The sequence below is a fragment of the Dasypus novemcinctus genome, chromosome 11 (assembly GCF_030445035.2).
Source record: "Dasypus novemcinctus isolate mDasNov1 chromosome 11, mDasNov1.1.hap2, whole genome shotgun sequence".
Lineage (NCBI taxonomy): Eukaryota > Metazoa > Chordata > Mammalia > Cingulata > Dasypodidae > Dasypus > Dasypus novemcinctus.
In genome coordinates this window covers 107,664,722-107,683,347 of record NC_080683.1, presented here as the reverse complement: position 1 = coordinate 107,683,347, position 18,626 = coordinate 107,664,722, and the positions used below count along the sequence as shown (strand labels likewise).

Genomic DNA, 18,626 nt, shown 5'->3' with positions numbered 1-18,626 from the left:
GCAAAACAGCAAGCTGACACAATGGGCTGGCATGGCAGGCTGACACAATGAGATGATGCAACAAAGAGACACAACAAGGAAACACAACAAGCAGGGAGCAGATGTGGCTCAAGTGACTGAATACCTCCCCCCCACATGGAAGATCCCAAGTTGGGTTCCCAGTGCTTTCAAAAAGAAGACAAACAGATATAGACAGCACACAACAAACAGACACAGTGAACACAAACAATGAGGCAGAGGAGAATATTAAATAAATCTTAAAAAAAAAGGCAATTATGGTGGCACAAGTGAAACTAGTGGCTGAGCTCCTGCTTTGCATGTACCAGGTCCTGGGTTCAATCTCCAGTACCTTCTATTAAAAATAAATAAAAATTAACAAGGCAATTATGGTATGATATTTTCAGAACATTAAATTAAATGAAAAATGAGGGAAACGGACTTTGGCCCAGTGGTTAGGGCGTCCGTCTACCACATGGGAGGTCCGCGGTTCAAACCCCGGGCCTCCTTGACTCATGTAGAGCTGGCCCATGCGCTGTGCTGATGCGCAAAGGAGTGCCGTGCCACACAGGGGTGTCCCCAGCATAGGGGAGCCCCACGCGCAAGGAGTGCACCCGTAAGGAGAGCCGCCCAGCGTGAAAGAAAGTGCAGCCTGCCCAGGAATGGCGCCGCCCACACTTCCTGTGCCACTGACGACAACAGAAGCGGACAAAGAAACAAGATGCAACAAAAAGACACAGAAAACAGACAACCGGGGGAGGGGAGGGGAATTAAATAAATAAAAATAAATCTTTAAAAAAAAAAAAGAAAAATGTAATAAGTAGTGATAACTAACTGACTGACTTAATATAGTACATGGCATAAATAGCATGTGTTAGCAAAAGAACCTGTTTCTTTTTTCTTTCTGGCTCTTAAATCTGGAATCTAAGGCAATATTCATAACTTTTAACCTCCAATATTTAATTAGAAAGAATTTCCCATCTCTAACATTAATCTAATACTAAAAAATATTTTGTTCATGGTATTGATAAAAGATCTTATTGTATCTTCCAAAGAACTATTTCCAATTTCCAGCTTCCATTTCAGTTCTTCTATAGCTAGCAATAAACTACAATCACATGTGAAGTTTTTGCACAACTATGCATTCTTGTTTTTCGTAGTCATTTTATGCTTCATTTATCATTTGGCATAAATTGTTGTTATAACTCCTTTATATCCAAACCGGAAAAAAGAAAGAATGATGAATGATTTTGAAAGCCATTCCTTACTGCCTCTGTGCTACAAAGCCATATTATACAGCAACATTTTACAGGGAACGAGTCATCACCGCAGTTCTTGATCATATAACAGAAATGACTTCTTAAGGCCCAAGAGTTTGGCTTGCCACGTACCATCTCAGCACAGGACTGGAGAGGACTTTCATTCCATTATGAGAAGGCAGCTCAGGCTCTTTTACTTTCTGCAACTTAATATCAATTCTGTTTCATGCACAACTAGTATTTGCATTTCATAGATCTCTTTTCAACGTCAGTAAAGTCATTCATTAGAGCTCACTGTTTAACTGAAAAGCTCCTCTTGAGAAAGTGAATTTGAGATTATAGATAATTTGACTGAATTTATGTAAGGAACATGCTAACGATCTAGGTTGTCCCAGTTTAAAAAAAAAAAAGGGCCAAGTAATTGTACATCAGTTCAACTTCTGACAGAAGGCTTTCATTGACAAGTTTGATGTCCTCATCTATTACTGAGGTCCCGGGAATTTTGAGTTCATAAGGGTATTCTGCCTTATCCTCAGAATGTAGCACATGCAGGGTACAGGTAGGCAAAAATACCAAAGAGGTAGGTAACTTCATAAAAAGCAAGTCACCCCTTGTCTCAATGCTTGGGGTTATCACCTTTATATTTTTACCTTTTCTGGATAGACAGGCCTTATTTGAAACTACCAAAAGCAATTTGTGAAGTTTGTCAGGTTACAAATTTTTAAATAATTTGATCATTTCCAGGGCATTATCTCTCCAACTTAGACCCTGTACTCTCTAAATTGCTATATAATACATGATTAAATTAACAGAGTCCGTCTGTATATCTGTCTCTTCCTGCTGTTCATCACTTGTGCATTCAACTATACAATTATCATATCATCAAATATGTTTTCAACATGTTCAATGTACTAGATACAGTAAAAGGAGTAAGGATGATAGGTTTTTAAGATGGGTTTATTGTGGGAAGTAATATCAAGCTGAATCTTAAAGGATAAATAGAAATTTATTGGGTAAAGAAAAAGGGCAAAGGAAAAAGCAGAGGAAACAGCCTGCGTTATGGACTCAGCCTGAAAGCTTACACCAAGTTGAGTGCCTGACAGAGGACATGAAGTTGTAAAGGTTCTAATCTGCAAGGTCCTGTGCTTATGTAGCTATTGATGTACGTACAGCTATAGACAGACATAGACATTAATGTAGTTACAGATATAAATTAGAAATGGAGGATACATAATGGTTAACATATTTATCAAAACAAACCACACACATTTGTCACTATTAGTAATTTGTTTCAGTAGAGTTTTTCCTCCAGTTTAAGTTATAGGAAAAAAAAAAAACGGGTAGAAGAAAGAGAGATGCTGGACATCCTGTTTTTAGGAGGACAAAACTCTGCCTCTCATCCTCCTGGCCTGTAGGGTGAGTTTTGGTAGTCCAACTACTTCTGGTCCCTTCAATGAAAGCTAGGTCCCGCACTCAAAAACCATGTCAGGCAGAATGCCCCATGACATTTTCCACTGTGCTCGATAATCTTCGTGTCCTCCCTCACCCTCTAGGCATGGCCCTGACCTTGGGTTGTATTTGGCAGGTAAGGGTAAGACACCCCATGCCCTGCTTTGTGGTTCTGCAGGATCTGAGCTGAGCTGGCCAGGCCTATTGCTTGCCAGGTCTGGGTATCATGGAAGATTCCCCATAGAATAAAATGAATAAAATATGAGCAAAATTGCATAGAAATAAAAGGGCTACAGGCATGGAAGTCATATTTATTCCAAAACTATTTCACAGTCTTCAGATTACTTAATCTCCCATTAGTCCCACTGGACAAGTTCTAATAGTCCCATTTTACAGATGATGAAACTGCAGCATAGAGCATAAACAACTTGCACAAAGCTATGAAATGGTACAATTCATAACTAAGATTTGATTCGGCTCTTTAATTCAGAGCTTGTTCTTGTCAGGGAATGAAGAAGAGCCAAAACCTTGTCTTCAGCAAACCTTATCAATTCGCATATTTAATAAAGGAATTAACTTACCCGTCATCACCCCATTATTGCTTCATAGAGTTTTCTGCCCATAAATTAAAGTTATTAATAAAATATACATTTATTATCTTTCCATTCTTTCCATTGATTTATTTCTATTATGGTTATCAACCATGTCCTCAAAATTAAACTTTTCATAATTTAATTGCTTTACTTTGTGGTCAGGGAACAGTTTCTTTTTGAAATTTCATCAGTTACTTTGCTGTTTATTTTTTTAAAACCAGTAAAGTATATTGGTCAAGAAAGATCCCCAGTTAGTTGCTAATAATTAATTTGAAGAGTTAATCAATATCTAAACTCTTATTGAATCCACAGCTTGTCAGATTATAGACTGTAGCTATTTTCATTATATGTTAAATCTCTTAGGCTGTACCTATTTATTCCCATACAAAAACAACAGTACAATATTTATTGCCATATTCAATATGGGTTATTTGGTTAAGATTATATAAAAATTGCTAGTGTAAATGTACCACAAATACCCAATGAATCTTTATGTGATTTTGATTTACAGCCTTTTAATCTAATCTGAATAGTAATATAATGTAATGTTAATGACAAAAAACTAGTGATCATTATACATATAATTATAATTGACATATTTTATGAATAGTATCTAGATTAAATAAATTATAGTTGACTTGTCGTTATAAGCAACAAAAGCTGAATAAAATAATTATATAGAGAGACATAGATCATATATATATATTTTAGATATCAGGACATTTACTCTCCCCAGCTGCTGCCGCTTGCTTGGGAAACAGCACTGGAGTTTTGAATGTCTGTGTAATCCTCTGCAACTGAAGTGAATTGAGAATTAATTTCCTGGTACTACAATGAAAAGCTAACTGCTCAATACAATATACTCTTTCCTCTTCTGTAAAAAAAAAAAAAAAAGTACTTTCTCTATATAATAGTATATATTTTATTCTGTAATCTTTATATTTTATAAAAAGAAATCTAGAAAAAAATGTAAATATATATATTATGCCACCATATAGCAAACATTTAGAAAATTTACCAATTACTTCACTGTTTTTATTTAGATGTGTTTGTACTATATTTGCTTATTCAAGTATTCAAATAATGTGGTATGTTCATATATGTTTGCATGATTTAGATGATCTTTATTCTGAAAAATCCCACATTCTGGTTTCAAATGACAGAAGCATTTTTAAAAATCTACACAAAGGTTTTGCTTTCAGTAATTGTGGCAGAGCTGCTATTGAAAAAGACTTCCTGCATATAACCAATATAAACTCTGAGCAAAATATGTTAAAAGAAAACAAACACATGAAGACCCTGGAGAACAACTGAAAACATATAACCAGGAGGGATGTGTACGTTTAAAAGAGAAAAAACACTGGATGAGGTCTAGGCTACACCATGGCAGGGTGATTAAAACTCAAATAAAAACCCACAGTTTTACTGGTTTGAAGAACCAGAACACAATGGAGGAGAACCATGACAGCTGAGAAGTGCAGGGAGAAATACTGGAAAGTGACAGCCACAGAAAGGGAGTCCCAAGTCTATGTTTTACCTCTACCCAAATCTCTCACTGATGCCCAATCTATACATGTGTTAGGTAGACTCCAAATACCTAGTTAGGTCTAAAAGAACGGAACAGAGGTTATAGCTCCTGCAGTCCACAGGGAAGACAGAATTTGGAGAATAGACAAGATAACTGGTTGATGTAAGAAAAAAAAAATTGGATCATTACTCTTCACAGGAACATAACAGAATTCAGGGTTTCTACATTACATTATTCACAACATCCAGGATATTTAAAAAATAAAACAAAACTAGACATACAAAAAAAATCAATAAAATGTAACCCTTAAATAAGAGAAAAAGCATCAGTAGTGACTGTAGCAGTTTGATATGGTTTATGAATTTTAAAAATAGATACTGGATTATGTTTGTAAACTGGTCTGTACCTGGGCATGATTAAATTATGACTAGGCTTTGACTGGGCCAAGTCAGTAGGACGTTGAGTCCCCACTCCCTTGGTGGGCAGGGAACTCACAGATAAAACTATAAGGCAGAGCACAGTTGGAGTTTTGATGCTGGAGTTTGAGCTGAAGCCTGGGAAGTAAGCAGAGAGAGAAGCAGAGAAGCTGAGCCCAAAGAGAAACAAGTCCTGAAAGAGAGGAACCCAGGAAGAGAGGAACCCAGGAAGCCTGAACCCTCGCAGACATCAGCAACCATCTTGTTCCAACATGTGGCAATAGACTTTGGTGTGAGAGGTAACTTACGCTATATGGCCTGATAACTATAAGCTTCTACCCCAAGTGGATACCCGTTATAAAAGTCAACAGATTTCTCGTATTTTGCATCAGCACCCCTTTGGCTGACTAATACAGAGATAAACAATTGAAATGACACAGATGTTGGAACTAACAAATAAATATTTTAAAGCAGCATTTGTATTATAACTATGTTCAATGGCATAATAAACTGTATGATTTTAACAAAAATCATAGATAAAAATAGGATATCTCAGCAGAGATATAAAAACATTTAAAAATACCAAATATAAATTCTAGAACTGAAAAATACAGTATCAGAATTCAAACAGATCATTGTATGGAATTAATAGAAAATTAGGGATGATAGAGGAAATTATAAGTAAGCATGAAAATAATTTCAATAAAATATTTTTTCCTAAATATTTATTCCTAAATGTATATGGATGTTTAAAGCTAAAAATATAAGATTTCTTTTTGGGGTTTACAATGTATATAGATGTTATACATATGACAATTACAACATAAAAGAATGGCAGGGTTGGAGAGTGGTGGGAAACTATATATTTGCGAGGTTCTTATGTTTTAGTTGAGTAGTATGGTATAATATTAAAAAGACAGACAACAACAATTGTTTACAAGTTTGTGAAGCAACTGGAACTCTAATACATTGCTGGGAGTGTAAATAAGTACAATTACTTTAGAAAATTGTTTGACAATTTCTAATAAATATAAACCTAGACCCAGGTGTTCATACTACAATTCCACTCCTGGGTAAATACCCAAAAGAAACAAAAGCATATGTCCCTGCAAAAAACTTACATGAATGTTCATAACAGCTTTTCTCATAATAGCCCAAACTGGAAAGAGCCCAAGTTTCGATCAATAGGAGAACTGATACAGAAACTGTGATGTATTCATATTGCCAAATACAGCTGAGCATTAAAACAGAACAAACCACTTATAGATGCAACAACTTAGATGACTCTAAAAGAGCATGCCAAATGAAAGAAGCTTTACACAGAAGAGTACATAATCTATTTTTCAATTATATGAAGCTTTAGAACAGGCAAATATAATCCTTGGAGGAAAAAAAACAAAATGGTTGCCGCTGGGGGTTTGGGACAGAGGCTGACTGGGAAGAAGAACTAAGGAAATTTCTGGGGTGACAGTAATACTCTACTTGACAGGGTTTTGTGTTAACAGGTTTATACATTCATTAAAATTCATCAAAAGTTATACTCAATGAGGATTTGTGTATTTCACTGTTGGTAAATTTTACCTTAAAAAGAAAATAAATCAATATTGAACTCTAGTTCTTGATATTTTTGATGAAATGTTTAGGGATGAAGTTTGCAATGCGAGACAGATTTGTGGATAGATATGTTCAGATGGATAGAAGGATAAAGTAAATAAAGCAAAATGTTAATTGTAGAATCTAGATGAGAAGTAGATAGATGAGTATTTACTGTATGCTTTAACATTTTTGTAAGCAAGAAATATTTTTTAAAATAAAATATTGGCAAATAATATACAGAAATACATTTTTAAGATTTATTTCATTTCTTGGCTTTTATAGATCGTCAGTAAGAATTAAAATAAAAGTTTTAATTGACATGTCCTAAATTAAATGTGGAATTGATATGTGGAATTGATGTTGGAGATTAACACATAATTGTGAAACTATATTTTCCATCCCCTTCTGAAGCAGAAGAAGAGAAGAAAACTTTGGGTTAGTAAAACAGCTGAAAGTCTCTCCATGACACCCTCGGCAATCAGTAAGAGACTCTATTTTCCTTCTACAGCTTCCCAGCTCTCCCAGCTCTTACTTCATAAAAATGAAGACTTCTTCCTCAGATTCGTATTTAATATATAAGTGTTAAGTGCATTCATAGAGAAACACATTTAACAAATTAGTAATTAATCTTCTGTGTGGCAATGAAGACTGATTGGTTCCTTAGGCTTTAGCCAATGGATTCTGTAGGTGGAGAAATAGAGGGTCATTATCTGACAGCAAAGAGAATTAGGTTCAACGAAGCCAACTTCAAACTTGAATTTCACAAATGTAGAAAATAAGGCCCAGAATATAAATGCACAGCTAGTTTTCAGACACAATTATAATACTCCTAAATCAATGAAAATTAATAGTATTACTTAAGACCTCCTGCTTCACTCCCATCACTACAGAAAGTAAAAATCCTTATCATCTCCTACATCATTTCTGAATGTTATGCAGTCTAGTTCTCTTTTCCACCCTATACGCATACTCACAGGCCAACTTCTATCATAGCTTCACAACTCCTGCGAATCATTTCCAAATTTCTCCATATTAAGAAAATGCTCCTTGAAGCCTTGATTTCCTCTAGCAATGACACCACTTCTCAGAGCTCTCGGAAGGAGCCCTAGAATAACTTGGAGAGGAAAACGCAGTCTCTTCTTGCTCCTCAATGCTACTCACAATATCAGTTCCTTTCATTGTCAGTCAACAACTTCTTTTTTAAAAGTCTGAGTTATTCATCCTGTATAGGTACTCATCTCCATTATTCGCTGAGTCCTGAAGACCATCCACAAAGAAATTGGTACCTGATTCAGTCTTCCTTATCCCCCTAATCTCTGTCATTCTTATAGATTAGCATAAACCAACACTAGTAAAACTTTATCCCACAGAAACCAGGATATGTTAAAAGGTGCTTTGCAAACAAAATATCTTGCCTCTCTCCATTTTAATATTTCTGCTTTCAGTTTACTTCCTTGTCTGTAGCTTAACTTGGTCTACATACACATCAACCTGTATATACTGATATTCTATCCTTACTTTACATCTATTATAAAGGCACCCTAAGTACTCCTCCTGCCCTGACTCCTCCTCCGCTCATTCTCCACACCACCATTGAAATTATCTTCCTAAAAATTAAATCTGATCATATCACTTTCTTGCTTAAAGATCTACGTAAATTGCCTGTTGCCGACCACATTGCTGCCAAACTCCGTGATAATCTGAACTTTCATATTCAAGCCCCTACCAACCTCTCCCTGCCTTCCCACACGTCCAGTATACTGCTATCTTACTGTTTACAAACACACCAGCGACTTAGGAAACTTTTCTCATGGCATTAACGTGTCTTTTCTACAGAGTATGTTTTTTTTACCTCATGATCATCTACAAATCTTCCATGAGCCAGCCCAAATACCTCCTGCTTCTGCCACACAGAATTAGTAATTTCCTCTTCGGTATCCATAGAGTACTTAATTAATATTTTATTATAACACTCACCATACTGTAACTTTAATATCTTTTACAGTGGATCTCTAGTCTATAAAATTACTGAGTACAGGGATAGCATCATGTTCATTCTTGTTTCCTTAGTAACTAACACTAGCTGGCATATAAAAGCATTTAAATTTAAATTTGACTGAGGATAATTACATCCACTAGCATATCTTTCTGGAGAGAAATTCAGAAAGAAAGAAAAAAAAAACACCAATAAACTAATCAAATCCTTATAGAAGAAATGAAGAATTCTGAGTTTGGGTAATATAGCTCAGTAAAACAATTCAAAGAAAACCCCAATCTATTTGAAAAATGCAGTAGACTTTCGTCATTTCTTGGCTGCCCAACATCCTGCCTCCATTTCTATTCTTGGGTAATTGGCACTGTGTTTACTATTGAAGCTATGATGAGCCCCTCCTCCCACCAGGGAGGCTTTCATTCCACACTTCCCTCCCTCTGCCTTCTAGCAGAGTATGTGCACATGAATGTGGCCTAGGGCTCTGAGAGTTCAGCATGTGAAACAAGGACAAGGGATATAAGGAAGGTCAGATCATGACAGTGGCCAGAACAGCTGTACCAGTGGGATTGAGAGGGAGAGAGTGATAACAGCAAAGGCCATTTCTGTAATCTGCAAAGGGGTTCTGACTTGACTGTTCAGGTAGAGAAACCTTGGATTGACCCAAATGGCTGTCACCTGAGACCAGTTTTTGAGCTTTTCTAACAATTCTGCAAGTTATGTAGAATACCTCAAGTACATTCCTGCTTAAATTAAACAGTATCAGAGATTTCTGTTGCTTGTGACCAAGAAGCCAGATGGACATGAAAATCATATACTTATTTATGTACCTGCACTCACATATGCACACACACACATAAACACAGCAAAGACAGGAAGATCAAAAGAAAGCAACTACATTATTACTGAAAAGGTAGATAAACATGCAGACACCATTTCAACATCTATAGGATAAAATGTGAAAGGACCATTGCGTATCAACAAATAGAAGTGATGCTAACTGCAAATACTATTTATACATTGTTTATACTATGACCATGATTGGAAGTAAGCATTATGTCCCTCTAAAAATTCTGTTTTGTGGAGCGGGTATAGTTTATTGGTTTAGCATGTGTTTCACATGTACTAGGTCCCAGGTTCAATCCCCGGTACCTTTTAAGAAAAAAATCTGTTTTGTGGTGAAAGTTTCCTTCTATTTTTTCATTGTGCTCTCTATTTTGATTAACTGTGTGAACTGTAGTAAACCATCATTTATAATTGACCCTTTCTAGCTCATGACTTTGAAAAGAATCTTTCTAATGTAGTCTGGCAGAAAGAATTTCTAAATAATCAAGAAATGACTTGCATCATGTTTTCATCAGCTTAAATATTACACTATTGGATGTTGCTGGGTAGCTATCTTCATTGTATGTTTCTAGTACTTACATTTCTTTTCCTTATTAACACTCAAAACGACCGATATATACCTATGTAGTTATATAACAGTACAAACACATACATGCGCACATTTAAGTTTATCTTTAACTTCTCAAGTAATTTTTTAAGGCTTTTTAAATTTTATTCCCTCCCCCACCCCTCATTTTCTGCTCTCTGTGTCCATTCTCTGTGTGTTCTTCTGTGTCTGCTTGTATTCTCATTAGGTAGTTCCAGGGAACTGATCCTGGGACCTTCCAGAGTGGGAGAGAGGTAATCATTCTCTTGCATAATTCAGCTCCCAGGTCCATTGCATCTCTCATCATCTCTCCTCTATGCCACTTTTTTTGTATCAACTTGCTGCGCCAGCTCTCTGTGTGGACCAGCACTCCATGCAGGCCAACCTTCTGCATGGGCCAGCTCACCACATGGGCCAGCTTGCCTTTACCAGGAGGCCCAGGGCATCAAACCCTGGACCTCCTATATGGTAGACAGGAGTCCAATTGCTTGAACCACATCCCTATTTATTTGTTAATATTCATAGTCCAGCTTATAAAAACCTCTAGTATAACTGATAACAAATGATCCATGGAAATGTGCCATGGAAAAGTTATTCAGTTGATGATACAATTATCTTCAATACATTCAACATTTAAATAACTTTTAAAAATTTTATATTGTTTACAGGAATATAGTGAAGATTTCTCTTTTTCTCTCTTTCTGACATGATAGCCTTGGTATACAACATTTCTCCTGCTAGTTCATGACAAGCACCTGTCACTCACTTCTCAAGAGAATAAGAGGAAACTCTTCCGTTTGAAAGTTTCTAAATTCCATTTCAGTCTTCTGTGGAGTGTGGAGTGTTTCAAAAAATATTCATGCAGGCAAACAGAGCTGTTTGCAAGTGATTGGGTCTTTAAAAGACAAAAGAGAACATGCCAATTCAAAATGTTCTAAGAAGTGTCAAGGAGAAAGGAGATTCTTGTCTTTTGAAATCCTGAGCTGTGTGGGTGTGTAGGAACACACTGGATATAAAATAAGAATAGGACTAAACAAAATGTTGCCAGAGAATGTTTCCAGCTGTGCACTGCAGGAAGTAACTTAATGCACTTGATCCACCATGCAGATGAAGAGTTTCATAGAACTGGAAAATCAGTTCAATTTGAACTAATAGCTGTCCAGACACAACAATGCTTGTAAGCTGGGAAAAATATACAGCTGAATCCGGTTGCTCAGAGCAAACAAAACCAAAGAGAGCACGTATCTAGTCCTAACCCGTGTTTACAGGCCTTTCAGACTTGTCATGTGCTATTACTTAGTTCTGCCCTTTCCAGCTTAAAAAAAAAAAAAAGATATTTTTGGAAACTTCTGGTTTGATTTGCTCTCCTTTCAATTTTTTTAATACAAATATTTCAGGCTCCTCTGGGGAGTTAATTAAAAAATTCTTTACAATCTTCATTCCAGCCAGGTTAAGGTGAAAATGCAAGGATTTTTAGTATAGTCAAAAACAAAATAAACCATATGTAACCATATGCAAATGAATCTCAGGCAGGAATTGCTTACAGAATATCAACTGCAACTTGATTTAACAGATACCCCAATGCAATAAGGACTTGAGAGGCACTACAAACTCAAATACCATTTTAGCCACTTGGCCAGCCAAGTACTCTACCATTCTATTAAATTCCTAACCAAATAGCTTCATTTGTCTCTTTAAGACAGGACTACATCAAAAATTAGCAGTGACCTAAAACTTAGATATACAAAAGAGGACAAATGCCATTATGGCAGTCAAATAAAACTTAGACATAGAAAAGAAAACAAATGTCATCATAACCCATATTCCAGTAGAAACATTAAAGGATTCACAAGAAAGGAGATGCGGCATCACGTGCATACCAGTGACTTTGAGTCAGGCACTTGCACTTCAAAGTCCCTCCCCTTCCTCAAACTCCTCCAGATACTCTTTGAAACTAACTCTGACCATCCTGCGCTTGATTAACTGAAGATGACCACACTACTTTTGATCAATATGGGTTTCTTAAAATGCAAAACAAAAAAATATATATATCAAATTTAGTAAAATATAATTCCTAGGCTTTGTCTGAATAGACTCTATGTCTAACTTCGAATCTGCCTCTCCAGGATGCACGCTGCACTCCTCCCTGCCTCTCTCATTTATCAAGTAGCTATTATCTGATGAGCACTGTTCTAGTCACAAGGTTCCCAGTCCTTGCAATCCGGGTAGATATCTTACTGACCACCGCTATTGAAATTAGACTCCATCAATACCTTCCACTTGTAGAGCAATCCTGAATAAACTTAAAGGTTTTCAGATTCATTATGATAAAAAAAAAAAAATCATCATAGCTGGGTACTTATTTAGAATGTCATAGCATAAGGGTACTCAAAATATTCATAGAGGGGGTGGTGGCTCGAGAGAAATAGACTGCTTCCAAGCCTCTTCCAAACTCACTTCATCAATATCAGTGGAACATATGTTCAGTATCTGCTCTCTTCTGCCTGGCTTCCGAAGCCGGGCCTATAAACTAGATGTCTATTTGGCAGGTCTGTGGGCAAACTCACAATGAGAAGCAAAAAAAGGCAAAGGAGAGGAAATGCAAAACACTTTTATGCAAATGAAAAGTAAAGCCTTAAATTGGCAATTACACCTCCACAAACTTGTTTAAACATAAACAAAAACAAATGGGCAGCTTTGTATCTATGCCTGTTCTTAGTGATGCCCCCAAATAAAAAGATGAGAAATTTCCAAACTAATTGCTATGCCCATCAGTCTAACCCAGAGCATGAGCTGATATTTACATCCCTGAAACAACAATAGCAGAAGGGGCTCAGGTACCTTTGGTGAACTCTACTGCATCAGGAAAGATTTAGTTGCCCTTTAAGTACTGTTAAACAATCTCTTATCTCTAGCAATTAAAAATACACAATGAAACACTGCCCCATATCATGTTCCTCAAGCTTAAAAGACCTGGAAAAATGAAAAAGTCACATTCATTTAGTTCTCTCTTTTTCATTTGTTTTTTTATCAATAAGTATTAAAAGTTCCTCAGGGCTTGATCCTGAATCCTGCTCTTATTTCATTTTTCTCCCCAAATGATCTCCCCAACTTCTAAGCCATTTACATACCATCTGTGTAGCCACCAACTCTCAAGTGGGATCTGCAGGCCAGATCTCTTTCTGAACTTCCAAACCTATTTATCCAACTCCTTGATTGACACATCCACTTAGATATATTACAGGCATCTCAAACCTCATCTATCCTGAATAGATGAGCGATGATTTTCAAACACACACACACACACACCAGGGCCTCTCTTCCCAATCAGCTACTCTTGAGTTCTTTCAAGCTCAATACATATTACACTTTTCTTCAAAAAATATAATTAAATATCTTTATTATATTCCACAAATACATGCCACTATCACCAGAGTTAATATTAGTAAGTTCTCATAACTTCACAAAGAAACTACAGACCCTCTAGTATCACTTTTCCATTCTTCCACCCACCCATCTAGTCCTAATCAACAAATAATTTACAAGTTTCTAGGTTTCCCTATGCTTGGCTTTATTATGAAATGAATCACAAAGTGTGTGGTCATTCATGACTGGTTTCTTTCACTTACTATAATTTTTCCAAGGTACATCTAGTGGTAACAAATAATAATTCATTTTTTAAAAAATCACTGATACTTGTGATATAAATACAACCCAAAATTCCCCACTTTAATCATGTGTACAATCAGTGATATTAATTAAATTCCCAATTTTGTGCTATCAGCACTATCAAACATTATGACAAGATTTTTATTACCTCAAACAGAATCCTTTACCCATTAAGAATTAACGCCCAATTAGTTCCTGAATCTGATTACACTTTATATAACTAGTGTCTCACCCAGAAACCTGGGAGTCATTGCTGACACCACTCTGTCTACTAAATCCTATTCTAACTCTAAAATAAATTTCAAATCCATCCCCTTCTCTCCACCACTCCCAAACCTCAGGGCCAAGCCACAAGCATTTTTAACATCTGGACTTCTATATCTAGCCTCTTAAACAGACTCCTGATTATCCCCTGCTGTTCTTCAATCCATTTTTCACAATGTAACCAAGTGGTTTTCTAAATGCAAATATGATCAGCCAATCCTCTTAAAACCTTTTAATAGAATCTAACTATGCCTAGGTTAAAATTCACGATTATCCTGGCTTACAATATCTTCTCACCACATTCAAAGAATACTGACTTTAGTTGGCTTCTGGAACAAGGATATACTATTTTCCTCCTTAGGACTTTATCTATAAATCTATTCTCCTAAACTTTTCTCCCCTTTTCACACCTACTTATTTCTCACAAGTGTTTCTGACTTAAGTCTCATCTCCTCTAGGAAGCCTTTCTAACCTCTCCAAGCAGGTCTCCTGTCATACTTCCTAAGCTGGAGTCTCAGAGCTTCACACAGGGCTAGCACCATGAAGGTGTTCAAGAATATTCTCAAAGTTGAAATTCATCTCAGAATTTAGTGTCTAAATTGTGAGCCGGTTATGAAGAAGTGGCAACATCCTCTTATTGAAAAATAAAAATATAAAAAACAAGAAACAGAACAAAATGCAACAAAACAACATACCAACAAAACACAGGTACATTTCTTCTTTTATGTTAATGACTTCATAGTTCAGAAAATGATAACAACAAGGGCTAAAGCCAATTTCCTTAGTGTCTTTTGTGTTCATTTTATCTCTAAATCCAATCCCTTACCTTCTAGGTAGTTTCTCATCTCCCATCTTGGAAAATAAATGAATACAACTTTCTGCCTATTTGTAATTTGTTAAGAGTTGCTTTGAACTAGGATTAGGTTGGTTGGTTGATAAATTGGGTGCCTGATGGATTGATTGACTGATTTTCCAACAGCACCATCTATTCTCTCCACACCCCAAAATACCCACAGGGAGACACACATGTAAAGCTCTAGTAAGTACAAAGTTAAAGTTATGCTCACTGATGGGTTGCTCCTGCAACTTTCAGATGATTGCATGATCACTTTCCAATTGTACGGAACCTCAGCTAGAACCATAAGGTGAGGCATTAGAATGAGGGTCGTACGAAAAATACTTATAGCTGACTCAAGAAACTAATTCCGCTTTATGCCTTAAAAGCAAAGTCTAAGTACTCCAATATATCTATGGAAATACTCGTTTTATAGACAATTTTTTTTAAGTGCGATTTGACAGTGTTTATAGCAAAACACTGTTCTCTAGCAGCTGTTTGAGCACACACATAAATATGCTGGAAAATTCACAAATATTTTGTGCCTTCTTAATACTTGAAGTAAAAATCAGTACTTTATAGTCATTTAGCTAGAGTGACTAATACTACCTTTCATTTACCATGCACATATAAACTCTCAGATATAATGATTTTGGATCACAGTGTTATTTTTGCCTTGAAACAACATTCTCTGACTACTAAATTCTAAGGCAGAGACTATGATTTATTAATCTTTTTTATTTCCAGGGACAATCAGTGTCATTGACATGAAACAGGTACTCAATAAACATTCATAAAATTAATGAGTAACATCAGAGATTCTGTGAATCACACTATTAGTCACACTAATTCTAACTTCTTTTTTTAAATTCTGCATGGATCATATTTGTTCTAGTGTATCTGATCCTTTAAAACAAACAAACAAAAGTAAAACCAAATGTCCTGAGCCCTTGGTTGCCTCATAGTATATTACTCTTAACCTTTGTTTGAGTAATACAGTTCTCTAATCTTAAGCGTGTGGCACTGAAAAAGTATTTCCACATATCTCTTGATTATCACAGCAAATTTTTAAGAGAGATGGAATAGGCATTATTAGCTTAATTTTATACATAAGAAAATAGAAGAACATTAAGGCTAAATGATTTCCTTACTGTGAAACTTGGGTTTCTCAATTCCAGCCTCAGTGCCTATGATACTGTGTGCAATATATAGGTGTTAAGTTCCTCCCATTGGCCAGGCACTGAGCTAGGCTGTTGATATACAAGCATGAATACATACAAGGACCCACTTTCACAAAGTGCAAGACAATCATATGATAGAACGTCTGCATAATTTTTATTAGCCACTCTTTAATAGTAGTACTACTAAATTAAAAGACCAGAAATAGATGTTGACCACAAGAAGAGTTTCACAGATACTCAAAGTGATTTTGGCCAGAGGTCAAAGCCCAGAAGGTGAAAGATACCAGAGTCATCTGATCTTTACCTTATCTGCCCAGGCAAGGGTCAGGAACCCAAGCTTGGAGATGATGAAATTAAAGATAAGAGTCTGTTGGACTCAGATGTGACCTTTCTACACATGCCTCTTCTGTCACTTTTACCAATGTGTAGTTAGCGCTAGGGTTGGTGTATACTCAGGGGACTTGAATCTCTGGACTGTCCATGTGCCAGCTGGGCCCTGAGCCTCAGCAGAGTTGCAACTCCTACTCTCTAGCTTGTTGGACTTGCCCAGGTCAAGTTAACAGGGAGATGAAAATGGTCAACTACTACACCAGGGAACCGAGAGTACCTACAACTGCAAGCAGAATTGCATCCATCATCCATGTGGAATCTAAGCCCCCTCTCAATACAGAGATGGAGTGGACATCACCATCCCAGGGCCCACAGGATGAAGGAATAAAATATGGATTAGAGTGGATTTACTAATATTCTACTATAGAACTATTGTGACTAGTAATGGAAGAAATTGTAGCATTGATGTAGAGAAAGTAGCCACGGTAGTTGCTGAGGGCAGGGAGAGGGAAGAAGAGGTGTGACGTGGGGGCATTTTCAGGACTTGGAGTTGCCCTAAATGATATTGCAGGGACAGATACTGGACATTATATATCCTGCCATAATCCACTGAATGTACTGGGGGAGAGGTTAAACTACAATGTAAACTATTATCCATGTGGTGCAGCAGTGCTCCAAAATGTATTCACCAAATGCCATGAATGTACCACAATGATGAAAGAGGTTGTTGATGTGGGAGGAGCGGGGTGGGTAGGGTGGGGAGCTATATGGGACCCTCTTATATTTTTTAATGTAACATTTTTTGTGATCTATGTATCTTCAAAAAAATACAATTAAAAAAATGATGGGATGGGAGGGTGGGGAGTGGGGTATATGGGAACCTCTTACATTTTTTAATATAACGTTTTGTATGATCTATTCATTTTTAAAAGATAATTAAAAGTTTAATTTAATTTAATTTAAAAAGATAAGAGCCTCAGAGAAAAGGATGTGATACTAGGTCAACTACCTCCAAGGGGTAGAAATTTGTATTCTAGGCTAGTGTCAGAGATGAACTTCAAGGCGCAGGCTGCTCTGAGTAGACTGGAAGAGGCAAGAAGACTCTACACTTGGTTGCCCTTGAGGTCTGAGGAAGAAATGAACATATTTTTCCTAAAAATCAACCTGAGATTTTCAAAATCAGAAAATTTCTAAAGAACTGCTTTCAAAATGGTAAAGAAAATAGCTTACTACTGTTTGCAGAATAACATGTCCATAGTTTCTCTTGGTTCCACAGTGGTTGTTTTTTTTTTTTTCAGGCTTTCTCATAACTCATACATTTGGAAGTATGTCTTTTCCTCCAATTTATTAGCAGGCATTAAGGAGACCACTTATTGCCAATTTTATACTTTTAGAACTTCAGTCACCTTTAAATTTTCTAATTATCTTTAGATTCCCCCAGAATCAATACCACTTGTCTTAGTTTGCCTGGGCAGCTGTAACAAAGAACCACAGACTGGTTGGTCTAAACAGCAGGCATTTAATATCTCACAATTTTGGAGGCTAGAAGTCTACATAAAGGTGTCGGCAGGGCCATGCTTTCTGTGAAGTCTCTCAGAGGCTGATTGGGGCTGGTCAGCAGGGACTCCATAACTCCCTCTCAACCTCTGTTACATGACCATCTGCCTCCTTCCATCTCCCACTCCTGCCCAAGGGTCTCTGTTAATAGGTACTCTAATCATAGTGGATTAAGGACCACCCTAACTAATAACACCTTCAAAGAGAATGTTTACAAATGGGTTTGTACCCATAAGACCAGGGGTTAGGATTTAACATGTCTTTGTGGGGGACATGATTGAATCCATAATACCATTGTAAGAATTTCCAGATATTTTAAAAAGTGTTTTATCTTCTCTGGAGTCAAGTTTGGAATATAATTAGAGAGGAGAAAAATATGACTTGGAATGGACTCCTTACCACTTGGAGTGGTTACTAGCTCTCCAGTTTCCAGTCCTGCTGGGCACTCAAGTTGACAGGGGGAAGTTGATGGGGTCTAGGATATACTATGGAGGATATCTCTATAAGCGTCCAGGGATAATGCACCCTTA

General features: G+C 36.6%; 1 protein-coding gene across 1 annotated transcript in view; it reads right to left on the bottom strand.

The window, feature by feature from the left end:
* Nucleotides 1-18,626, bottom strand: part of LAMA2 (laminin subunit alpha 2) — a 588,895-nt gene that overhangs the window by 441,290 nt on the left and 128,979 nt on the right. The gene's annotated exons all lie outside the window — the stretch shown is intronic.